The 26,450-nt window shown below is 46.8% G+C and overlaps 1 protein-coding gene across 2 annotated transcripts in view; it reads left to right on the top strand.

Moving 5' to 3' along the window:
* Nucleotides 1-26,450, top strand: part of NSMAF (neutral sphingomyelinase activation associated factor) — a 610,455-nt gene that overhangs the window by 455,677 nt on the left and 128,328 nt on the right. The window lies entirely within an intron of this gene.

The following is a 26,450-nucleotide window of genomic DNA, read 5'->3' on the forward strand; positions in this document are numbered from 1 at the left end:
AAGTTAGACACGAGCAGATTGGGCAAGTGAGCTTGGTGTGTTAATGTGCCTAACCTGATGGAGGGGCTTGGATGTGAGTTCCTACTGTGCCACAAAAGCCCTGTATCTATGGCAGGCTGTTTTACTCTCCTCTTTCTGAAAGGGTCTACTGGGAATTTCTACTGAGAATATATAAAATGATTTCAGTACGCCATATCAAACCTAAATGGATGGCACAACATCTAGGCTGCTAGCAGCGCTTAGCAAAGACTTGTTTTGCCTACGTGACTGCAAAGTACCTGCTTAGTAAGACCAGTGTAATCTCTGGCTGAATTCTTGATTTCTGAAGGGTACTATCGATTGAAGCTGGATCAAAGGATGTTCGTGTTGATTAAAGCAGGTGTGGAAATTGTGCCAGAGACCTGTTGTTATGCCTTTGCTTCCTGCGAACGTGTCGTGCATCACGCAAACATCATGGACCCTTGTGCACATACCTCTGCCACCATATCAGTATAAATCCACAGTGATGGATAGATGAACCCAAGGAAAAAGGGTTAAAATCAAATAAACTAAAATAATAAAAGACAGAGGGCTTGATTTCGATTTTGGCGGACAGGTTACTCCGTCACAAACATGACAGACATTCCGTCCTCCATATTAACGAGTTGTTAAAGTTAGTAAGGCCGTTCTATCCCTTGTAATCTTTAAATCAAGCAATAAGGGCAAATGATGATCTTTTTTATGCAAAGTATAACATTTACAGAAAATAATAAAGTGCTCTCTCTGTACATTGATTGTCGCAGGGGCATTCAATAAGATTCTCAAACGAAGTACCACAATTAGGGCATGCAGCCAATAAATGTACAGTGTTTAATCTAAAATGCATTAAATAAATTCAGTGTTTAGGATTTAAAACGATCAGATAGTAGGGCTCCTGTCCCCTCCCTGTCCATAGCTCAAAATGATACTAGATTGAAGATTTACTTGATTCCTGTGCTAATCTGGCATGCTCAAGATTAGCAGTGTAAAGTTGCTTCACCACATCCTTACTTTACGACATTGTGTTTTTAGGTCGAGCTGACGTTAGCATTCATGCGAAGCATGAATGCTGTCAGCTCGACAACTAATGTGATCCGTTTTCAGGAGAGTGGACACCAAAGTGTTACGAGCGTCGGATTTGACCTCGGGAGCGAGCGTTTGGTAGCTGCGCATGCGCAAAGCCGCTGCGCATGCGCAAAGCCCTTGCTCACACACAGGCAGCCCCCACCTCTCTGCATGCACGCACGCACACACACACACAGGCGCGCGCATGCACACGCAGGCATACAGCACCCATACAGGCACACATACAGGCACACTATCCCCTACCTCGCATTCTCTCTCAATCACACACAGTCACGCATGTGCACACACGTTCCCTCGCGCACACACGCACACACTCCCCCCCCCACGCATACAAACAGGCACGCACGCACTTTACATCAGCCCTGGGCCCCACTCACCAACTGCGCTCTTCCGGCGGGGCTCCTCACGGCGCGTCTCCATCTAAATCGGGGCTCCCTCAGGTCAGAGGAGCCCCGCAACAGGCGCCACACTCCTCCTTCTCCCCGGCCCCCTCCTGGGGACCCGGGCTACACCGGACGGCAGGGCGCTCCATGCGCCGGCAGCTCGCGGACCTGGGGAGGCGGGACTTCCGGTCGGCCGCGAGCGGATTGGCCGGCCGGCCAAGAGCTTCCGGGTCGCCGCGGGCAGCGTGGCGGCACTCTCCCGATCACTACAACAACAGGAGATGTGCACGCGACTGGCCGCTGGCGTCTCGCGTCTCTTCCGCCTTGTTTTACTTGTTTCCCGTTGCTGTGGTTGTTTCATAGAACCGGCACGTTCGGACTTTACAGCAGTCTAGGATATGTAAAAGTCTAAGGCTCGCACCGGACGCGTGGCCAATAATTCCTCACTACCTCCCTCTCTGCCTCTGAGGGTTTCGGAGTTTTATTGCCTGTCCAGGAGCTGGCTGCCCTTAAAGGCTCGCAAAAGGAAGTCTGTTGCTTCACAAGAGGCAGTACACGCTTCTGGCGCTGAAGAGACGGGGCTCGGCCTTCGACTGTGCCACAAGAGACTGCTGCGCTGCCAGGAGGAATGTGAGCCCACATGGTCACGAGAAGGAGGCTGTAGGTGTTTAAAAGGAGGCGGCAGTGTCTTTTGCACGTCAGGCGAGACGGCAGGGGTTAGACCAGAGAGGAGCAGGAGAAAGTAACCCCAGGAACTGCAAGAAAGAGGGACTGACACCTCCCGCCGGAGCGAGACTGCTGGAGGTCAATTGATTCAGAGACACTGCAGAGTAATTCGACGCTGAGAGACCTCCGGGAGGTTGCTGGGCACAAGAGACCGGGAGTATTGCGAACACCAAAAGAGAGACAACTGTCAAAATCTGGAATATAGCTGAACAGTAGTAATTTCAAAGCTGCAGACAGCAGGGGAGGGTATCTCTTACCACAAATAACAGAAACAAAAGCCCACAATACGACCTCCTTGCAGGAGAGTGCACATCTGCACGTGCGAGAGGAAGTGCTCTTTTCACAAGAGGGAGAGAGTGCTTCACCAATCATTCACACGAGAGCGCACCAGGACTGTGTTTTACACAATCGGCAGAAACTGTCTAGGGCACGATTTTACACACTCATCCACAAGACACTACAGAGTTTCACACACCAAAGGAACTGTCCTTTCCCACAAGAAGCACAGACTGCTGGGAAACTCACACATTCACAAGAGACGCCGGAGCTTCGAACACCAGAATATCCAGCCCTTTACTGGCGTCTGCTAGACTGCACCTCACCATTGTCCGAGAGACTGCAGCGCGAGGATCTAAGCGCCTCCAATAGTGGGCGTCGGGGAAGCCGGTTCACACTGACAGAGAGAGACTTTTCACAAGAGCGGCGGGTTGCTGGGCTCCTTCTGAGAGTTTTCACACAATCATGATGAGCTGTCGCTACTACCACGTGCGGGAACGGTCAGTAGCATCACAGCCTACGCAGACCCCGTTCACAAGAAATCACAGAGCAGCACTACTTTTCACAAGCGAGTGCACAACTATAAAAGTGTTGTTAAAGTGCTGAGGTCGAAACACAGGTGGAATTGAACTGAGGGGATGCGGCGTTATTTGTGAATATATCTGCACCAGGAAAGGGCAAAGGTGCAAAAAGCGAGTCCGTTCATGATTTCACTGGAGAAAACAGTTGCCGAAGGGGAGAAGCCTCGCATATGTTGTTAGAGGCAAAAAAGGCGCTCAACTCATGGAAAGAACCTTTAATTTCTGAGTCCCCTGAGAACTTTGGGAAATTCCACACATCTCCTGACTCACCTCCAGCACTGAATCGCCTCCACAGGTGCGTACCTTTACCATGCAAATACATTTATTTTGGTGATGGCATTATGATGTACAGGAAAATGACTCGTTTGTATGTAGCGCCAAATGCTGCATCTAGAGAGCCGATGCCGAGACCCTGCCCCGCCCACACCTCATTGCCACTGAGCATGAAGGAGAGAAGGGAGAGGATGGGCTTATCTTTTGATCTGTGACTAGAAACTATTTTTTTGTGAACATCTGCTGATTATGCAGCGGATGTCAGGTTGTACCTAGAAGAACAGGCATGCCTGCCAAATGGGTCTGTGTCATTTATGACAACTATTATTATAATGTGTTATCAAAAACCACTTTGCATTCCAATTGACTTTCCATGAATTCATATTTATAAGACATATCAAAAGGTTCTAGCATGCAAAGAAGGTGTTGGCACAAAACCAGCGCTTGCTTATCGGTTCGATTTGCAGCTAAGATCGGGCATCAAACCTCTGTGAGAAGCTGCAGCTCATGAGTACCAACCCTCACGTCGCTCTTCTCTATTGAAATATGGGAACCGGGATCACGGGGAAACCAGCCAATCGGAATTAGTTTGCTCTCATTGGTCCGCACTCAACGTTTGTTTGATAAAGAACGGACATGGAACTGCTAGTTTAACAGTTTCCTCTCTGGTCCGCAAATAATGATTGGGTGTAAGTAACCATAAACTGCAAAAAAGTTTGGGATTGAAGGCTGTCGTTATCTAGCTTTATTTCTTTGTTTTCGATCTGGAATAAATACATTTGATTTATTTAAATTACCGCATTGAGGCTTATTAGATGGTGTTCTTGTCTAATGGGAGTGCCTATTTTCCGGTATTCTCTCTGGTCCGTACAGAATAATTGTTTGCAGTATAAATGTTGATACAGGGATACGGATTGGTGGGTTCTAATTTTTGGATGCAATAATTGGTCACATGGCTCAATAAATACTTTGGTAACAGCAGTTTGGTGGTACGAGAAGAACATGTGTGGATGGAATTTTTCATTCCTTCTACATGGTTGTAGTATTGAGAGTTTGAGCTAAAGTTCTTAACTTGAACAAAAGGATTGTACTTAAGAGAGTTATAGATATAGCACTATGCTGCAATGGTATATGCATTGAATTGGAGGTAATAGCTCTGTTTGTGTACAAATGTTGTGCCTTAGGGGCTAGAGCTGCCGACTTTGAAGCTAGGGAACTAGCTTCAAGTCCGGTGGGAAGCTCAAACACCCTGTGATTCTGTGCCAATCACTTAATTTCCCCGTGCCTAAAAATGAATGTGTCAATCTGTAATGCAACTGGTGCTCATGTACAGCGCTCTGATACCCTTGCGTCGAGATAGCGCTATATAAAACTGCAAAAAGAGACTTGCTGCAGCTCTCCACTCTTATTTGTTATCATCAGCCTCCCCTTCGACGCTCCTCCTCCAGCCTCATTTACTCCAGAGTATGTTTTCATGTGATGTTTACTTAGTTTTCTATATAGCCTTGACTCGACCGGAATGTATTGGAGCGCTCAGCACTTTAAAGAAGCACCACTTACATTGTACAAGCGCATGTTCATTTTGCTTTAGGCACTGGGAGAATAAGTGACTTGCTCAAAATGACAGGGTGATTGTACTGTTTTTTTTACACGCCTATCCATGCGCAGTGCCTGTCTGCTGAACAGACAGACGGCTTTGTCTCCGGTGGCTCTCCTCCGCCTGCCCTCATTGAAGCAGCCGGCTGTGCACAGAGCATAGAAGCACAGGCTGCCTCTGTGCACCGTCTGGCACTGCATTCCTTGCGGCAGACATTTGTTGCAAGCTGGCCACGCGCCACACTTTATTAGGAGATCGAAATCACAAAATCAGCACGACTGATGACTGAAAAGGAGATAACGAAATGATCAAGTATTATTGGAGGTATGAAGTTGCCCTTGCCTGTATGGTACTTTTTCTTATTAGCTTTCGTCCAGGGGGTATGCTTTTGGGCACCTATCTTATGCAACAAAAATGGGTCTGATAATTTTAAACTTATGCTGCCAGCGTGAATCATGTCTGAAAAATCCCACATTTAGACCTAATTCCCTTTATGAGAAAACTTGGAAATGAAGAGTTATAGCCCCATCATTAACTAAAGACAGCTGACTGACAGGCGTGGGAACTCCTTGTAATACTGTGCAATCTCTTTAGTAGATGCAGGCTTAAGGAAATATAATGTTGGCGAGAGTTTGGGCCATTGGCTTTGTAAATGACAATGCCTTTTATTTAAGTGTTTGGAAAACCTGCAAGCTGTGCGTAAACAAGCACTTTGTACTTATAGTCCTTGTGTACCAGGAGCAAGGTTGGCAGTAACTGCTCTGCTTTTACTGCCAGCCTTGCTTCTCGTAAGCAAGGACTATAACTACAAAGTGCGTGTTTATTCACCGCTTGCAAGTTTTCAAAACAACTTGAATAAAAGGCATTCCCATTTACAATGTCAACAGCTAAAACTCCTGCAAACGCGAGACCTGTTGCATTGCAAATGCTTGTACTGGTTTTCTAGGTTACTAAAATGCTCTGGCAACCCTAGTAATTGAAAACATGTTTTTTTTACATATGCTAGCCAAGGAATATGCAGAGCGTTGTCAAAATGTAAAGAATCTTTTATAATCTGTTGTCTGAGGCTCCATTCCAGTTTTAGCCATATGGCAACCCACACAAGGAGCAGACGGATCTTAATTTGGTCCACAACAAAAGGTAATCCCAACTTGCTGTGGCATATATCAGTAGAGCAGCCTTGTGGGTCCACCAGCAATCTCTGTAAACAGTTATTCCAAATTTCCTGCAGCTTGTCTTCCACTTTATATCCCCACAAATCAGCTCCATGTGTGGTAATTGACAAATATTTACTCTTGTATAATGTGAGCATTTCTGTAATGGGTTTGTGGCTGAGTATTTATGTGAAGCTAAAAATTGCCTCAATAGATCTAGAGAATTTCTGACATTTAATGTTCATCACATGGGCCGAAGCAAGTGAGGAACGAAATACCTAAATATATAAAAGTCTTAACTCGCCCCACGATGGAGTACTCTATTAAATGTAAAAGCTTTTTATGTACTGTGGCCTAAAAATGATAGTAAATGTCTCTGTTAAATTTGTTTAAGATCAAAATTATGCATAAAGGAAGTGTGATGATTTAAAAGACCGTGCAGACATTTGAGGTTCTGACCAGCAATACTGCGTTGTCTGCATAAGGCAGCACAGGGATTGACTGCTTGCGCAGAAAAGGTAAGTCCTTTCTCCATTTGGCTAAATGGTCCTCAAACCTATTGATGTAAGTGTAAATGAAAATGCTGCCAGGATTTAGGCCTGGCGGGCCTCTCCAACAGAATTAGTAAGCTCCGTGCACTCTCAGTTTGCGCCAAAGTGTACCCTCACTGAAACATCTCTGTGCAAGTCTGTCAGTAGGCAGATCAGTGGATCCTGCACTCCCATCTCAGTCATAATGGACCAGAACTTTGAACAGTTGACTGCATCAAATTCAATGGTCAGGTCCATAAATGCCAGATGATTGCAGCACCCTTACCTTGAGTGTATTTTGCAGTTAACAAATACAGTACATATTTGTTCTTAAGAGGATTGGAGCCTATATAATAGCCTTTTCAATATTGAAAAGGCCTCATATGCGGCCGGTGTCCAGACAAAGGTGATCAATTTTTTTCTGGAGAGACTTGATGGGAAATACTACCAGGGACACATTTGGGATGTAATGGCAGTAAAAAGTGGCAAACCCCAAGATCTTTTGGATTTGTTTCACACTATTGGGTTCTCACTATTGGAGAACCGCTTTTACCTTTGAGTCACCCATAGTTGGGCTATCTGGTGAAATCACAAACCCCAAAAATTGAACTGTGGGAACGAGAATTTTACATTTCTTGTGCTTGGCGTACAATTGGTTTTCTCTGAGGGCTTGTAAAACCTTTCTGACATGTTCCTTTTTGAAAGTTGAGTAGATTAAAACATCATCAATATAGACCACTACGAAGATGTAAACTTTCGTAGGACAGAATTTATGAAATGTTGGAATGTGGCTGGGGCATTGCATAGACCAAACGGTATGACTTGATATTCAAAGAGACCGAATTCCATACGAAACATGTTTTCCACTCATCCCCTTCTCTTACTCATACTTCGTATGTCCAGCTTGATGAAGATATTTGCCAACTTCACCTGATCTAATAATATGGAAATTCAAAGAAGCGGATAGCTTTTTTTAGTTGTGACATTGTTCAATGCACTATAGTCTGTGCAAGTCTGAAGTTTGCGTTTGCCAGGTATTTGTCGAAGTATTCTCGTAGATGTTCGGTTCTTTTTCCGTAAGTGCTTAATTGTGACTACACTACAGTATAGCTCCAAGTCATTCTGGCCCTCAAGCTCCAGATGAAGAGATAGGGTGTCTATCTTTTTGATGAAAACATTGAGAAAGTCCTGGTATTGATCTGGGAGGCCGGTCCCTGTAGTTGACAATACTTCACCCAACTTCTGAGTGTTAGTTGTGGGTAAACAAATGTGTGAGACAGGACGTGGATGGGAAGCGAACAGTGAGAACCTCCCTATTATTTCTGAGATGATGCTTCTTTAGCCAACGTAAGCCAAGGATCATCCTATTTAACGGGACGTTTGTAAGATCAAATTGTATATGTTCCTCACGGCTCTGGCCACGTCAAGGTTTTATGTTACAGGAACAAAGGACAATTGTGACTCATCTACAGCCCACATCTACTCAGGCACAAGCTTGGTGATTTGAGGAATTTGATATTTTTATGAGTACGGCCATTCAAAAAAAATGTCCTCTAACACCTGAATCAGCTATTACAGATACTGGCATACAGAGAAGACCAAGTCAAAATAGGATATAGTCCGGTATTGTTGCACGGCATGAGCTACAATTTTTATGATTCCTTTATCAGGAGATGCACCTTTAAAAGCAGGGGCTTCTTTCCAGCTACATTTAGAGTTTTTGGAACAGTCTTTGGCAAAATGTCGATCTGGACCTTAGTACATAAATTGGCTTGTTGCCTCGTTTTCTTCTCTTGCTTGCTAAGAGGTGGTCTAATGGTCCCAATTTTTTAAAAGGTGCTCACTTTTTCAAAGGTTGTTAGTGAATGATCACTTTTCAAAGAGGGCTTTTAATCCAGTTTTTTCCTTTCCCTCTTGCCTTCTGACAAATAATGGCCCAATTACAAGACCAGCTCTATTAAAGCTTCACAGTTTGTGAGTCTGTTGACCACCTGCGTCCCTCAAACCACCCAAAGATTTGTGGCTCTCTTGTTTTCTGGCCATTGGCCTCCACAACTTGTCAATTGAAATGTGCTATGTAAGACGATAGGTCCCTGTTACATTGGCTTTACCCTAAAGGTTTGTAATAGTTCACCTGTCAAATATCCGCCCCAGTTCCCTTTCAAAATCATTGAATTGATCAAATACTGGGTTCTTTTCAGATACCAGGGGTATGGCCCACAAGCTGCATCCCGGTGAGATATGAAAGCACAAACACCACAAGGGATTCTAGTGTTCTGAATGCAGCTGGATGGCATAGGAAGTGTAAATGACATTAAGTTAGAATTTCATTCGAAATATATTTAGCTTCATGGAGTCTCCTGAAAACCTCTTGGGTGGGGCTGACGGAATAGCTAACTGGTTGGTCAAGCTCAGAGGAGTGGATCCCCCTAAAAGGCAGTTAGCAACCAGAAAGCAGTGACTTGGAGGACCAATCCTCTATTCCTCTCTGTTTACAAAACATCATATTGCAAACTTGGTTACACAGAGTTTGATTCCCTCCCCTCCCCCAAGGAGAGTTCAAGTTGCCTATGAATGTCCTGGACAATATGAGAACTTGCTTCAAAGTTGGCAAAGAGCTCGATCCTTAAGCCATGCTGTGTGGGAAAGGGAAATAGGTTAAGCTTTACATTTTGTCATGTCAATGCTTCCTGCGAATGCATCATTCTTAAGGCAAATCCTTGCAAAGGCAACATGGGCTCTTTTGTGCATGCAACCTTATCAGTATAAATACACAGTGGTGGCAATATTTAGAGTTGGCTAGAGTATTTTCCTTTTCGATTTCTGGAACAGATTGGAGTTGATCTTACCTGTACATCAAGGATTGCTTGGGCTTACAGAGACCTGCCCCTTTCGAATTTCCCTGTCTGTTTCTGTTAGTTTATCTTTCCTCCAGGTGAAAAAAATGCAAATTGTTAAAGATTTTTCCTGGGGATTAGTAATTCCCCCCCACTTATGACTTCTTAGTTACTGGTAGATGAAACAAACGCTTACTTCTATGTGTAGAGTTCTTGTCAAACTGTACCCGGAGTGTCTCGGTGCCGAGTGCACTTCCTTGTGCTTCCTAAAAGAATACAACTGATACTTCAGTGTAACTTAGTTCTCTTGTTAGTTTCTGTTCACACACTGACAAGTGCTGACACCACACTTTAAGATGCCTGCACAATTGTTTACCAATCAAAAAGAATTACTAGGAATTCCTACAACAACCTTCCTTTGCATTTTTGGTTGTCACAGAAGCACTTTCTAGATAAAGGCGGAAGCTTCCAGTGGTTTTTAAGGCAGACTCTGGATCAACAAAGAATATCTTAGTACTTTGTAAACAAATATGCACAATGTACCAAAAAATAAAATAGGACCTTTATCACGGATATCAAATACTGTTTGTTTATTGCAAGTGAAAGTCCCTTGTAAGTTTGTGGTATAAAAGAGTATTCTAAGAGAAGCGCAAATAAGTAACTAACGCTGTTATCGTTCAGCCTTCCTTCTAAATAACTGGGACTATGATTCTTGGATTGCACGATCGGCGACCTGTGTTCCTGAAATCTGTGTGCCTTAAAGATGAAATTTGGCTTCCATTATTCTTCATAAGAAGGTTGGCTCCATAAGTGATGGCAGTGGATGCCTTTCTTCAGCACTGAGGTTGGGGGGGATCTCACTCATGCTTTTACCATTTTTATCATGATTCAGATGATGGCCTACCAGGTCGTTCTACGGAAGGCAGACTTTATGGTGACTGTGATCTTGAAGTCTTAAGCGTTTTATCTAGTTGTTCTAGAATTTTCCTGGGATTTTCCAATTTATTTTGCTCAATTCCAGAAACGTTCTGATGGCACCATCGGGGTAGTCCGATCCTTATATCACCAATAGGTAGCCTCATGGGTTTGTTAGCCTTTGTGCAGCAAATCACCTTTTTCATCGAGCAGTTATTTTCTAATCCTATATATTACAAGTTTAGTATGGCACAATACATTGGCTTTCAATTACTTCAGAGTACCATGGGTAAGGATAAATGGCTTAGGCTGCTGGAACACAGGAGTAGATGGCATAGTTGGTCTTTAAAGCAGGACTTGAGTCTCGCAAGGGCAGAAGTTGTTTATGTGGTAGATTTTTCATCTCAGTTGGTTGATGAAGGCGAAACCCATCCCTGAGTTAATTTGTATTAATTAGCCATGTCAGAAGGACTTGACCCTGTGGCAAGGAACCTCATTAGAGAACACCCTGTGGTGTGCAACCTGTTGAAAAGGAATCCAGGTGTAGGAGATAAGCATAGTCCCAACATTGGTTGGTTAATGAATACATATCCAGCAAAAAGATGTTTGCCAAGCTGTCCATGTTGATGTGTTTTATAGCCTATAGGAGTGTCTCCGATGCATAACCACAAAACTTGATTGGAAGGATTTTTACTCAGGAGAGATAATTTTGGGAAGACTTAAGTCTCTATGTGATGTTTTGCTTCGGAGTTTGAACAGGTGACGAGGGACCTAGACCTAGAGGAGGAAAGTAGTTGATGCCCTTACAGAAACCCTTTGCTCAATTGTATTCCCCTTGCTGTAGCACAATCTGTATAGTGTGAAATGTATGATGGATATTACAGGCGTAGATGTGTTACGTTTTGATGCCCACTGCCTAGGGTAGCCATAGCTTCTAAGGTCTCTTTTGTTGGGGTTCTGTTTGAAGTACATGGGGCTGGTCAACTAATTGGACATTCAAAAGTTTTATTCCAATCCAGTTACTCCAGTATTGGAGCTTTCATTGATTCACATACCTGAATCATTTCCCCATCGTCGAGACGGGAGTCTCCGGTACATACAAAAGCAATGGTTAGCAGTATAGCTAACTGAAAAAAGCCTAGGCCCATTTCCCTTTTGCAACCCATAACCTTTGTTATGTAAAAAAGGACCAAACTTTTCTCTTAGCCAATCAGAGCCACTCACCCTCTAGAACCCTTCTGAGAGAACCTTTTGCCCTTCAGATTTTCTACCTGCACGTTGTGCTAGGGAGTCGCCTTTGAGCTCTGCTTAAACTCTAGATTTCCAACTGGATAGAAGCTTCATTATCAGTCTATTTCTTGTGGATTTGAGAAGTTTATAATCTATTTCTCATCTACATCCTTGAGAATGTCTGGAAAGGAGAAAAAGGGTATTTTTAGAGCCTGTGCCACCTGCTTTAAAAAGAGACTCTACACCGATGACCCACATGAAAACTGTATACTGTCTTTACCCGGACCACCAAGCAAAGGATTGCAAGGTATGTCGCACTTTCTCTAGTAAGACCCTTAGAGATCGTGAAGGACGCCTTTTAATTTGGCTACAAAAGATCAAGAACACAAATAGGGGCACAGAGGGAAAAATCGGACACAGGTCGCCCTCCACTCATAAAGTCATTCCAACTACAATGACCTGGTCCACTTTGGCAGTGTTTTTTATTTCTTTGACAAATGTACAACACGTTGCAAATATTTACAAGTATCTCCCCTGTCTTAGAAGTTCATGGGGTAGAGAGTACACCGTGACCATGCCAAATTTAAAAGGCCTCAATCCCTTACCAGACAGTCGTGATGAATGAACAACACACAACAATGTGTCTTTGTGAAAAAATGTGAGAAAGCGAGATGACCCCTCACGGGCGAACCACCAACGGGGAACCTGGTAGGTACTCATCAGTGTTGCCCTGTTCTCATCATCGGCAGTCATCAAGCTTTTAAATAAAATGTGTCCGAACAAACCTAGATGTGTATGTTAAAATAAAGTGCAGTAGAAAGAATTAGTGTAAAACACATACAAAACAGACAGTGTAATACAAAACAATAGGTAAACTGGACGTATATGAGACCTTTATTCTATTCCTTCGTGCAGCCTATCTAATTAAAAAGCTGGGCGTGGCTATTACTTATATAACCACACGCGTGTGGTGTGTGGTTATATAAGTAATAGCCACGCCCAGCTTTTTAATTAGATAGGCTGCACGAAGGAATAGAATCTAATTAAAAATGAGTGTAAAACACATACAAAACAGACAGTGTAATACATAACAATAGGTAAACTGCACGTATATGAGACCTTTATTCTATTCCTTCGTGCAGCCTATCTAATTAAAAAGCTGGGCGTGGCTATTACTTATATAACCACATACCACACGCTTGTGGTGTGTGGTTATGTAAGTATTAGCCACTTCTGACCCTTCAAAGACACCACCGTTGGCTCCTGCATCATTCAAGAAGCCATCCTCTAGTATTCCTAAGGAGAAGGTGAAAAACTCGACATCGTCGACAGGAGCGTCGACGAGACCGACGACGAAGAAATCATCGTCTATGGCGACGACCATTAATTGTATTGGAACCAGCGTCGACGGGAGCGTCGATTACGGGAGCGTCGACGACAACAGCGTCGACGCCGGTAACATCGTCGACGACGAGATCGTCGCCGACGGTGATGACAATGAGGTCGTCGACGGGAACATCGACGAGGAATGGATCTACTGCACTGAGAGCAGCTTCATCGACGATGGTATCGACAACGATCTCGTCGACGGGCTCGTCGACGAGACTAACTCCAGAAAAGAACAGGAAGAAGATCACGCCACCAGTGATTTCCCCAAGTAAAATTACTCCATTGGTCCCGTCGCACCTTTTGGAGGCGGAAGAATCAGATGATGAGGAGAATGATGGGCCTTTTGGGTATGCGCCAAGACCATCTGAGCTCCATGTAAAATGTCAAGATGATGATGAAGAAGAAGGGTATGAAGAGTAACACAGTATCTCATACCACCGCTACCAACAAGAGCCTCAGGAAGAGATGGTAGCAATGCCATCATCCATGTTGATGGATTATAAAAAGAGGTTTCCTCCGTCAGGGGTTCCTCTGGAGGTTCCACCTTCACGTCCTCGTTCAATTCCGGCCACTCCAGTCCGCAGTAGAGAGAGCCTACTAGACACTGCTCCGCTGACACCTCAGCTCCAACAGCAACAGGATCCTGGGACCACAGATGATGAGGACCACGAAGAAGGGGAGCTAACGGAGCCTCACAGAGAATGGGATGATTACCTGATCCCAGCTCCACCATCACCCACCCAAGTACCGGCGGATTCTCCACCAGTGGGTATTGGTGGATTCCACAACTTAATGGAGAGCGGCAAAAATATTTCAGCTGCCAATGATAACAACTCAAGCAGAATGTTTTCTGTATGACTTTAAGGAGCCCTATCAAAAATCAATCAGCTCTATACCAATTATTGACCACATATGGAAAGAAGGATTACAGGTCATGACCACTCCAGCAACGGTCACACCGGTACTGGCGAGGCTGGACAAAAAGTATAAGGCGCCAGAGAACGCCTCGGTGTGTTTACTGAGCCATCCTAAACAGGACTCAATCATCTCGCAGGCAGCGCAGCAAAAGTGAAAGAATCCAGCAGCACCTATTGCAGCACCTCCGGACAGGGAGGGACGGCGTTTAGATAACGCAGGTAAATTATTCTCCTCCATGTCAGCGCTCCTGCTCAGAGCTGCTAATGCCCTTGCCATCCTGGGTATGTATGACACACATTTGTGGTGCGATATAGCACCCTATGTCGACCTCCTCCCGGAAGACTCTAAGCAGGAGGCGAAGAAAGTTCTGCAGGAAGGGGAGAGAACTTCGGCTGAAGTTATTGACTGCGCTAAGGACATAGCTACCACGGCCTTTCGTTCCCTCGGAGTAGCAGCAGTTTTGATGCGCCAGGTCTGGCTGAGGGCCACTTCTTTTAGGCCAGACGTCCAAAATCAAATTCTGGACCTACTCTTTGATGGGGAGGATCTTTTTGGGCGCCTGGTGGATGAGACCCTTCAAAGTATTAAAAAAGATCCGGATACAGTGAAATCCTTGGGTGCGTTACAGTACCAGAAGGTGCCTTTTCGAGGCACCCGTGGAAGAGGACAACCCTCGTATAGAGGTGGCTACCAACAGGGAAGATACACATCCTACTCTTTCTCTTCGCAGCCCTATCGGCAGCAATATGGACAGAAACATTCTGGGGGCTACTCTAAGTCCACTCCCAGAGGACGAGGAGGTCGTTTTGGAAAAGATAATAATAAAAGACAATGACAGCCTACAGAGTGTAAGTCTGTGGGCTTTGGGTTTGGGCGGACCGGAATAACAGGCGTGGAGGCCGTATGTAGTGAGCTATATCTTCAGCTCTTTTTATTAACACAGACAGATATAGAGTTCGTAGAGGTAGAGGAAACACAGGATTGGAGAGAGAAGGCTCCGGAGGGCTGTCGTCAGGGAGGAGGGATCCGCGATGAGCAGGTGCGGTACGTCTTCTTCTTCCAGACTTGGGGATCCGGTGGCCCTCGGAGTTAAAGAGAGACAAAATAGGGCAGTTTAGTCCTCGTCGTTGAGTACTGACCAATGACACCAACACCCGGTTTGTGATGGGGTAGAAGAGAGAGTGAGGAGGGGTCGGAAGGGTCGAAGACGGAAGGGAATTCAAGCGGGAAAGGGAAAGGGTGAAAGCCGTGAGGGGTCCGGTGGCGGTATTCACTATATACAGTGTCTCGGGAAGTGCGCGTATATACAGTGCTCCTAGGAGTGCTATACAGTGAGGGGATTGCTTATATACACTATGATACAAGTCGACCTGCAGTTCAGGAGACAGGGTACTTACATGCCCCGCCGCAACTCTTCTCCGAGTTGCGGCCGCTCTCCAGCCACCTCCACAGGACTCCACCAGTCCTCGCTCCAGATCTCTTCCTCCTCGCCTCCGCTCTTCGCTTCTCCGCTTTCTCCGTCCACCGCCTTCAGTTCTTGGTATGCTGTCTCCTGCCACGAGTCCGCCGTCAAGAACTCTGCTCCTTCTCCGCGGCGTCCTTTTCCGTGTTCCGGTCCGGGATCGTAGGCGGGACTTCCGGGGTCAGCAACAGGTACTTCCGGGTTGCCGTCACTCGTACTCGATTCCTGCATGGAAAGAGAAAGGGGAATATGCCGGGTTGCCAGGGACGCGGTGGGACCATCATCGGAGCCCAGAGAATCGGTACTGAGCCACCGCCCAATAGAGGTAGGGGAGGGGTCCGTTCCACATCCCTTTCCCCTAGCCATCTTTCTACTAGAGTTAGTTGGGGGTGGGTGACGAGACAAGTAGTCGGCATTTCCCTGCTCCACCCCTTTTCGGTGTAGTGTTTTAAATCTGTAGGGCTGAAGAGTAAGGAACCATCGTAGAACACGGTCATTGTGTCCTTTGTTTCTTGCCATCCATTCTAATGGCGCATGGTCCGTATACAGGGTGAATTCGCGACCATCCAAGTAGTAACGAAGGCTTTCTACAGCCCATTTGATAGCCAAGGCCTCCTTTTCGATAACCGCATAATTCCGCTCCCGGGGAAAGAGTTTTCGACTTAGGTAGAGGATTGGTCTCTCATTACCGTCCCTGTCTTTCTGGGATAGCACGGCCCCTATACCCTGGTCTGACGCATCCGTTTGAAGGATAAACGCCTTGGTGTAGTCGGGACTAACTAGAACGGGTTCGGAAACCAGAGACTGCTTCAGTTGGCTGAAGGCATGAAGCATCTCCAGGGTTGGATGGCAGAGGGCCTCCTCGGCTTTTGTGGACTTCTTGAGGAGGTCTGTTAAGGGAGCGGCTGTTTGGGAAAAGCGGGGAATTAACCTCCTGTAGTAACCCAGGAGGCCCAGGAAAGCCCTCAATTCTTTCCGTGTTCGCGGGAAAGGGATAGATTGTATGGCATCTATTTTTTTATTTTGAGGTCTGATGACTCCCTCGCCCAGGAGGAACCCCAGATATTTTACGGTTTGAGCGGCCAGCGTGGTCTTGGAGGGATTGATGGTAAAGCCATGGCTTCCCAGCGAGGAAATGACTTCTTGTAAGTGATGTAGGTGTTGGGTCCAGGTGTCACTATAGATGATAATGTCATCCAGGTACGCCCCGGCGTATCGGGAATGAGGTTGGAGGACCTGATTCATGGCCCTCTGAAAGGTGGCGGGGGCACCGTGAAGGCCAAAGGGCATCACCTTGAATTGAAACAGGCCATCCGGGGTTGAAAAGGCTGTTTTCTTTTTGTCCTCTGCGCGGAGTGGGATCTGCCAATAGCCTTTACAGAGGTCAACGGTACTGATGAACTTAGCCTTGCCTATGCGTTCCACCATTTCATCAACCCTGGGTAACGGGTATGTATCAAAACAGGATATTTTGTTGACCTCCCGGAAGTCGATGCAGAAACGTACCGAGCCATCCGGCTTCGGTACCAAAACAATAGGGGAGTTCCAGTGACTGATGGACGGTTCAATGACGCCCATTTTTAGCATCATGTCAGTCTCCTCCTTGATTACCGTCCTTCGAGCCTCTGGAACTCGATAGGGCCGTTGTCTCACGGTTTTCCCAGGTTCAGTCCGAATACAGTGTTCTACAACCGTGGTATGGCCCGGTAAGGAGGAAAACACCTGCTGTAGGGAGGTCAAGGCAGTACGTAGTTCTTCTCTTTGGGGTTCCCGCAAGTCGGGATCAAAACAGACCTCATAAGGGAGGGCTGTTGGGGTTGCAAGACTGGACAGAACAGGTCGGGGTCCTTCCCATCGTTTTAGGAGATTTATATGGTAAATCTGGGAGACCCCTCGTTGGGGATCCAACTCTATTTCATAGGTCACAGGGGTTACCTGACGTAGGACTTCAAAAGGACCCTGCCACTGACCCAGGAGTTTATGGTCTGAGGATGGCAGAAGGAGAAGTACCAGATCACCTGGGTTGAATGAACGGGGTTTGGTGCGATCAGGTTCAGCCTCCCACGCTTCTTTTGCCATGTCCAACAGGGTTCGGGGAGCCCTTCCATACAACAATTCGTATGGGGAGAAACCGGTGCTTCTTTGGACCTTGCATCGGATTGCAAACAAGGCTAGGGGTAGCATCTCTTCCCACCTTTTGCTTTCGAGGGCCAGTAGTTTCTTTAACGTAGTCTTTAGGGTGGCATTATAGCGTTCAACCAGGCCATCGGTCTGGGGGTGATAAGCAGAGGTCCTTATCTGTTTGACACCAAGCTGTGAGCACACCTGTTTCATGAGGGAGGAAACAAAGGGGGTCCCTTGATCCGTTAGGATCTCTCGGGGAAAACCTACTCGTGCAAATATTGAAATAAGTGCTTTTGCAATGTTCTGGGTGGTAGGTTGTTTTAAGGCCACTGCTTCTGGAAAACGAGTGGCGTAGTCCACCAGAACGAGCGCATATCGACACCCACTTCTGGAAGGAAGCAGAGGACCGATAAGGTCCATGCCAACCCGACTAAAGGGTTCGTCTATGAGGGGCATAGGCAGGAGGGGTACTCGGGGAGGGCGATATCGGCTGTTTTCTGGCAGACGGGACATTCTTGACAGTAGCGTTTTATCTGCTGATGGACCCCCGGCCAATAGAACCGGTCGAGAATGGATTGTCCCGTTTTTATATCACCAAAATGTCCCCCTAATAGGTGGCTGTGGGCCAGGAACAACACTTTCTCCTGAAAGGGGCCAGGGATTAACAACTGTGATGCTTGCTGAGGGCTGCCCTTCCTGTATAACAGTCCGTTCCGTTTATAGAAGTAGGGACCTACTTGAAGAGGGTCTTCGTTATCCAGAGCCTGGTTCCAGGTGTTCTGTAGCATGGGATCTTCTTGCTGAGCCGCTCGGAACTCCCTGTCAGTCTCCCAAGGATGGTCGTTCACTTGCACGGGATATGCGGTAGCGTGCTTTCTTTTCTCCTTCTTCTTTTGGCTCTTGGTTTTGTAGGGTTTGTCCGGCATGTTTGGAGTAGCACTGGATTGGGGAAACGGTGCTTCTGCCCACCACTTCTCAAGTGAGTCTGTTGTTTTCTGGAGGAGGTGAGGAAGACCGCTATAGTCACTGCCCAGTATTATTTGTTCCGGTAAAGTGGGTACCAAGCCTACGTTCAGAAGGCTTCCTTGGTCTGCATGATGTTGTACCCGCACCCTGGCAGCGGGATATGTCTTAGTGTCGCCGTGTACGCACTGGATGGCGACAGTACCGGTCACGGGTCCTATGCGAGTGGGCAGTTCCTGAGGGCGCAGTACGCTTTGCCGGCAACCGGAATCAGCCAGAGCGCTCAATGGTTGACCGTCAATCCTCACTGGACAGTGAAAACGAGGGGGTTCCATCACATACCAGATTCCTAACCAACCCCACCTCCATGGGTTCTTCTCTCTGGGGGCAAACCCTGGCGATGTGACCGTATCCTCCACAATGGTAGCACTGGGGTCCGGGGTTCGGTGGTCGTGGTAGGACAGGGTAAGGAAAAAGGGGAGTTGGTTCTGGTTTTCTAGGCGGTGGAGGTCTTTGTGCTCGGATGTGATTGGGGTGATGACCTCGGGTTGGGTGCTCATCCTTTATCCTTTGTGTCTCCTGGGCACGATTGAAAGCGCTGGCGATTTCCACGGCCGTTTCTAGCGTTAAGCGGGCGTGCTGGCGTACCCACTTCTGCGTGGAGGGATGCAAGGAAGCCAAAAATTGCTCCAAATATATTTTGGCCAAAATATCGTCTTTGGAGGAGGTGGCGGGTTTCAGCCAACGATTAGCCAAATCCTGGATACGGAAGGAAAGAGCCCTGGGGTTTTCTTGTGGTCCTTCCTTCACTTGTCTGAGGCGTATCCTATAGGTGTCCTCGTCGATTCCCAGGCGTTCCAAAATACATGTCTTTATATCAGCATACGGGGTCTGCCCCTGGACGTTGGCCTGCTGGTAGGCTGCCTGTAACTCTCCGGTAAGCAAAGGACCCAAATAGTGACCCCAGCGGTCGGCTGGCCAAGCAGCAGCATGGGCCAAGCGTTCAAAGTTTGTAAAGAAAAAGTCTGGGTCTTCGCCTGGAACATACTTTTGTAGTACTACCGACGGAAGGGAAGTAACGGGCCTCTGTTGTCCCAACACGTCAGTTAGTTTTCCTAGGGCTTGGTCCTGGGCCGTGCCTTGACCCTTCAGGACGTCGTGTAACTGCCCACGGTCCTCTTCGGCAGTCTTTAGGAATTGTTCCATGAGCTTTCCCATCTGCTCCTGGGATTCGGCCAGCTTTTTTACTGCAGCCTCCATGCTTCCGGTGTAGCCCACTTCTGACACCACCTGTGGGCTTTGGGCGGACCGGAATAACAGGCGTGGAGGCCGTATGTAGTGAGCTATATCTTCAGCTCTTTTTATTAACACAGACAGATATAGAGTTCGTAGAGGTAGAGGAAACACAGGATTGGAGAGAGAAGGCTCCGGAGGGCTGTCGTCAGGGAGGAGGGATCCGCGATGAGCAGGTGCGGTACGTCTTCTTCTTCCAGACTTGGGGATCCGGTGGCCCTCGGAGTTAAAGAGAGACAAAATAGGGCAGTTTAGTCCTCGTCGTTGAGTACTGACCAATGACACCAACACCCGGTTTGTGATGGGGTAGAAGAGAGAGTGAGGAGGGGTCGGAAGGGTCGAAGACGGAAGGGAATTCAAGCGGGAAAGGGAAAGGGTGAAAGCCGTGAGGGGTCCGGTGGCGGTATTCACTATATACAGTGTCTCGGGAAGTGCGCGTATATACAGTGCTCCTAGGAGTGCTATACAGTGAGGGGATTGCTTATATACACTATTATACAAGTCGACCTGCAGTTCAGGAGACAGGGTACTTACATGCCCCGCCGCAACTCTTCTCCGAGTTGCGGCCGCTCTCCAGCCACCTCCACAGGACTCCACCAGTCCTCGCTCCAGATCTCTTCCTCCTCGCCTCCGCTCTTCGCTTCTCCGCTTTCTCCGTCCACCGCCTTCAGTTCTTGGTATGCTGTCTCCTGCCACGAGTCCGCCGTCAAGAACTCTGCTCCTTCTCCGCGGCGTCCTTTTCCGTGTTCCGGTCCGGGATCGTAGGCGGGACTTCCGGGGTCAGCAACAGGTACTTCCGGGTTGCCGTCACTCGTACTCGATTCCTGCATGGAAAGAGAAAGGGGAATATGCCGGGTTGCCAGGGACGCGGTGGGACCATCATCGGAGCCCAGAGAATCGGTACTGAGCCACCGCCCAATAGAGGTAGGGGAGGGGTCCGTTCCACAAAGTCCTTCCCCTCCTATCTTATCAAATGTTCCCCTGGGTGGAAGAGTGACTTATTATTCACTAAGGTTACATCAGACACATGGTCCTCCACATAATACAATTCGGATATACATTAGAATTCCTCCATTTTCTTCCTCCCACGCCACCGACATATCAAGAAGCAAAACACCTATCTCAGATGCGTCGGGAGATTCGGGCAATGCTCCGAAAGGGAGCAATAGAACCGGTGCCGAACTCCCAAAGAGGACGAGGATTTTATTCCCGTTTCTTCTTGATCAGAAAAGATGCTCTCAGGTGGCGTCCAATCTTGGACCGAAGGTCCCTAAATGCCTATCTCAAGAAACAGTCATTCAGAATGGTGACCCTGCAAGATATTCTGCTGCTCTAAAACCCAGGAGATCAGATCACCTCCCTAGATTTACAGGATGCATATTTTCATATCCCAATCCATCCGTCCCACAGAAAGTTCCTTCGTTTTACAGTGGCCAAAGACCATTACCAATTCAAGGTGCTACCATTGGGCCTAAAATCTGCACCGAGAATATTTACAAAATGTCTGGCGCCAGTGGCGGCCTATCTAAGAAGACAAAAACACCAAATATTTCCATACCTGGCCGACTGGTTGGTAAAGGCACCATCGCAGGAGGCAGCTCACGCTTCAACTGCAGCTTGCATGGAGTTATTTACGGACCTGGGCCTGACCTTAAATGTGGAAAAATCATCTCTACAGCCATCCAGGACGATCACGTTTTTGGGTGCAATCCTGAATACATCACAAAACAAAGCCTTCCCATCCATAGAGAGACAATTGGAACTTGTTTCTCTAGCCAAGGAATTCAGCAAAGGAAAGTCTCTTTCAGTCCGAAGATACAAATCGCTTCTGGGGACAATGTCCTCATGCATACCACTCATTCCCCTATGTCGCTTACGGATTCGGCGTTACAAGAAGAGCTAGACCTTCAGTGGTGCCAAGCAAAGGGATCCTTCGAGGACAAGATAAAAATCACGCATCCAATGTTGCAGGCAGCAAAGTGGTGGACTCGCAGGAACAACATCTCGGTGGGTCTCTCCTACCTGACCGAACCAGCTCCGTTAGTAGTTACCACGGATGCCTCTCTCGAAGGATGGGGAGCAGTCCTACAGTTGTTACAGGTCAGCGGCCGATGGAACAAACAGGAACAACACCTTCATATAAACCTATTGGAATTAAGGACAATAGGATTGGCGTTGTTGGCCTTCCTGCCAAGAATAGAAGGGAGATCAGTGTTCGTGCAGACAGACAACACAACTGCAATGCACTACATAAACAAACAAGGAGGCACAAAATCTATCTCTCTATCAAGAGAAGCTCAGAAAACATGGAAATGGGCGATAGATCACGGAGTGACTCTGAAGGCCCTACATCTTCCAGGGGATCAAAATATAACAGCGGACACCCTCAGCAGGTAGAAGACGACCTGTCACGAGTGGGAGCTAGATCAGGACACGCTGATGACCTTCTTTGCTAAATGGGGAATACCAACGGTGAATCTGTTTTCCACAGCCCAGAACAAGAAATAATAATAATAACAGAGTTTATAAAGCGCATGGTTATGCCATTTGTGTGTCCCCGCGCTGAGGTGAGAGAAAAGTAGCATCGCCCGGCTCCAAGGCACTCAAACCTTGCTTATCCAGAGAACAGATGGGTTTTAAGCGCCTTCCTAAACCTAACTTCAGAGGTCTCTATACGGAGGTTTAGCGGGAGTTTGTTCCAATTCTGGGCTGCCAGGAACCGGAAGGATCTACCTCCCATTCTGGCCTTCTTCACCTTAGGCACTATCAGCAGGCCAGTCCCACTAGATCTCAGAGACCTTCCAGGTATATAGCTGGTGACAAGGTCCTTCAGATATGCGGGACTCTTGTCCTGGGTGATGCGATGGCATATACATAATGTTTTAAACATCACTCGCTTCCTAATAGGTAGCCAGTGCAAAGTATTTAAGGCTTTTTTTTAGGCCGCCCTCCTAGGTTGTGCCAGCACCAGCCACGCAGCGGCATTCTGCACAACCTGCAGTCTCCCAAGGCATTGAGCAGTGGCACCCACATAAAGAATATTGCCATAATCTAGGCGAGATGTAATGAGGGCATGCACCAACATCTTCCTAGCCTCTAAGGGAAGGAGATCCATTGTTTTCTGTACGTTTTTAAGGCCTCCAATACATTTCCCCACTACACGTCTCATGTGAGTTTCATACGAGAGAGTGGGGTCCAACCAGACTCCCAAGATTTTTTGCCAAGGTACATGGTACCGGAGTGGGGCCTAGGCCCGGAAGCCACCATGCCGACGTCCACCTTGATGCATTACCCCCCACCACAAGCACCTCAGTCTTATTGCCATTTAGCTTCAGGCAGTTCTTAACCATCCAGGAGGCAAGTTCCTGCATGCAGAAATGCCGATTCTTTGCAAGCTGGCGTCACCAAAGGGGATCATTGGGAATGCGTTTTCGATGGCATGGTCAGGCGTCTTTGCCTACGCCTTTCCGCCGATTCCCCTCCTGCCACGAGTACTCCCGAAAATGAAGAAATAACCGTGCAGGATAATACCGATAGCCCCTTGGTGGCCCAGGCAGCATTCGTTCACAGAGCTGCTCCTTTTATCAGAGACCGACCCAATACATCTTCGGCCAATACCAGCACTACTGACTACGGAGAAGGGACAAGTGCGGCATCCAGACCCAACATCATTGCAATTAGCGGCCTGGCTCCTGACTACGGAGAATTTAATCACTTGAAAATTCTAGCAGAATGCAGAGAAATCCTGGCAAAGGCAAGAGCAGAAAGCACTGACAGGACATACAGGATAAAATGGAAAAGATTCTGTTTCTGGTGTCAGGAGAATGAATTGCATCCTTTGCGGGCAGAGGCGCATCATATCATCCCATATTTACTAAGGCTGGAGAAATCTGGATTAGCCCATGCCTCTATTAAAGTGCATTTGGCGGCGATTTCAAGATACAGGAGAAACTCAGCACGTCCTTCTCTGTGGTCGGAAAGAATTGTGAAACAATTCATGAAGGGGTTGTTTCGAGTTTACCCACCCATCTGGCCTCCACCACCTTTATGGCAACTGTTCATTGTCTTATCACAACTGATGAAACCACCATTTGAGCCAATACACAAAGCTGATCTGAAACTCCTATCCTGGAAGGTGGCTCTATTAATAGCTCTAACATCAGCCAGAAGGGTGGGAGAAATACAAGCCCTTACGACGCAAGAGCCTTTTCTCCAATTCAGAGAAGACCGATTAGTCCTCAGAACGAATCCTAGATTCATTCAGAAAGTACCAACTGACTTCCATTTAAAGAGCCCTTAATCCTAAAAAGATTATTTTCTCAACCATCGACGGCGGCAGAAAGGACTCCCACACTCTAGATGTCCAGCGTTGCCTAAAGTTTTATTTGTAAAGGACAAGACCTTTTAGAAAATCTGCACAATTGTTTGTGGCTTTTAGTGCCCCCAGGAAGGGTTTCCCGTTATCAAAACGGGGAATCGCACAATGGATCTCAAGTGCCATTCAGTTCTGTCATCAAGCAGTGGGAAAGCCATTGACAGCACGTGTTCGTGCGCATTCCACAAGAGCGGTATCAACCTCAACTGCTCTATTTTCAGGCGTCTCCATTCAGGACATCTGCAGAGCAGCCACCTGGAGGAGTACACATACCTTCACCAGGCATTACTGCCTAGATGCTCATGCAAGAAGCGATGTAGCAGTGGGACAAGCAGTACTGCGGAACCTTTTCCAATAACGGTGAGCCTCTTTCTCATACCTCCTTCCTTTGTTTGGTAAGAAAAGCACATTTTATTGTTGATTGATATTGGATATGTCATTGAGGAGCAATATGTCTATATATATATATTGATACGGTTACTACTATGTTCAAGTATCATGGGTTGCATGTTGGTGAAAAGAAGGTGACAAAAACAAAATGTGCTATAATTTACTGCTCGCTATTCTGATACAGGTATGTGAATCTATGAAAGCTCCAATACTGGTGTAAGAAAACTTACCTGTAACTGTAGTTCTCCAGTATTGGAAGCTTTCATAGATTCACATACGCCCACCCTCCTCCCCTGAGAGGCTCACCTCGGTTTTGGCACGGAAAGTATTATAGCACAAGTGCCCGAAAATCTGAGGGGCAAAAGATTCTCTCAGGAGGGTTCTAGAGGTTGAGTGGCTCTGATTGGCTAAGAGAAAAGTTTGGTCCTTTTTTACATAACAAAGGTTATGGGTTGCAAAAGGGAAATGGACCTAGGCCTTTTTCAGTTAGTTATACTGCTAACCATTGCTTTTTTATGTACCGGTGACTCCCGTCTCGACGACGGGAAAATGATTCAGGTATGTGAACCCATGAAAGCTTTCAATACTGGAGAACTGCAGTTCCAGGTAAGTAACTTGTTTTCTTTTCAGCGTAGCTTTGTTGGTGGTAAACTTTGAACTAGCATAATCCTGAACTCTGGTCCTGCCATGGAATGTAAAATGTACTAGCAAATGTCAGTGAAAGTTAGAATTGTATTAAGAACACAGAACCAAGAATTATACCACCCACATGAAACTGGGTGGTTTTCCAAAGACATTTGTTGCCCCTGTAGTATTACACACAACTCTAAGTTTGCATCAACATCAGTGCAACCCATTCCCTACTAGACTGCCAGCATGGCTTTAGATCACACTGCAGTACAGCAACAACTGCCTTACAAATTATGAACAAAGCTCTCATGACCACCGATGTCTCCTGACACTGCTGGACCCATAGCCACCTTCAGCCCTGATAACCATCCCACCCTCATCCACACACTTAATCTTAAATGGTATTCACTGATAATGCCCTCCACTAGATCTCCTTCTATCTCTCCAATTGACATCAACTCATTCAAATACAAAACTCAAGTCTCCAGAAATTCCCATCACCTGCACAGTGCCCAGAATTCAACCATGTCCCCAGGTAATGTTAAAATTATACATGGACTACTGTGAGGGTGTAGGGTAAAGGTAACAGAGTACCCACTAAATCTTAGAAAAGTAAAAACGAATTTCTTTTTATCAGGGTATGCTCAGACGTGAGTCCCTTGCTCACTTTGCCACTGGATTCAAGCAAGCCTTGCTGAAGACAGCTGAAATGCCAGAAACCGGTCCTTGGAAGCTTGTTTCCGGTCCAGGGAAGGCATGGCTTGGCAGTTCGGGCTGGACTGTTCCCATGAGGCACAGGGTCAGACTGATTTGCACATGGCCATGTCTGAACTGGGGTGGCAGAGTGGGCTAAAGAACGGTGATGGATTAAACCCAGATCTTTTGACTGGGCGTGAGTGTTTCATGGGTTCGGATGCTCCGTCCATCACCACCCCCTTTTTTACCGCATGTCCATAAAATGGCTCCTGTGCAGAGGCACTGTTTTCCTCATTCTCTTGGGAACGCCCTCTTATGATAGCCCTGTCACAACATGTGTACCAGCACTATCTGTATTACAGAAGGGGATGCACAAGCATCTGCGGCCCCTTCTGTAATACCATTGCACCCTGGGAACATGCAGAGGGCACAATGTATGGATGTGTTAGTTTTGTTACTTGACTGCAGTGTTTTCGCAGTAAAGAAAGGAACATACAATACTTGCCTAATTGTCCTTAATAGAATTGTAGCTTTCCTTCATGATAGCTCAGAAATGTTTTATTCTGTCAGTTTCCTTATTCTTTCCGGCTACATGGTCATCTCA

Source organism: Lissotriton helveticus, chromosome 4_1 (genome assembly GCF_964261635.1).
Source record: "Lissotriton helveticus chromosome 4_1, aLisHel1.1, whole genome shotgun sequence".
NCBI classification, from domain to species: domain Eukaryota; kingdom Metazoa; phylum Chordata; class Amphibia; order Caudata; family Salamandridae; genus Lissotriton; species Lissotriton helveticus.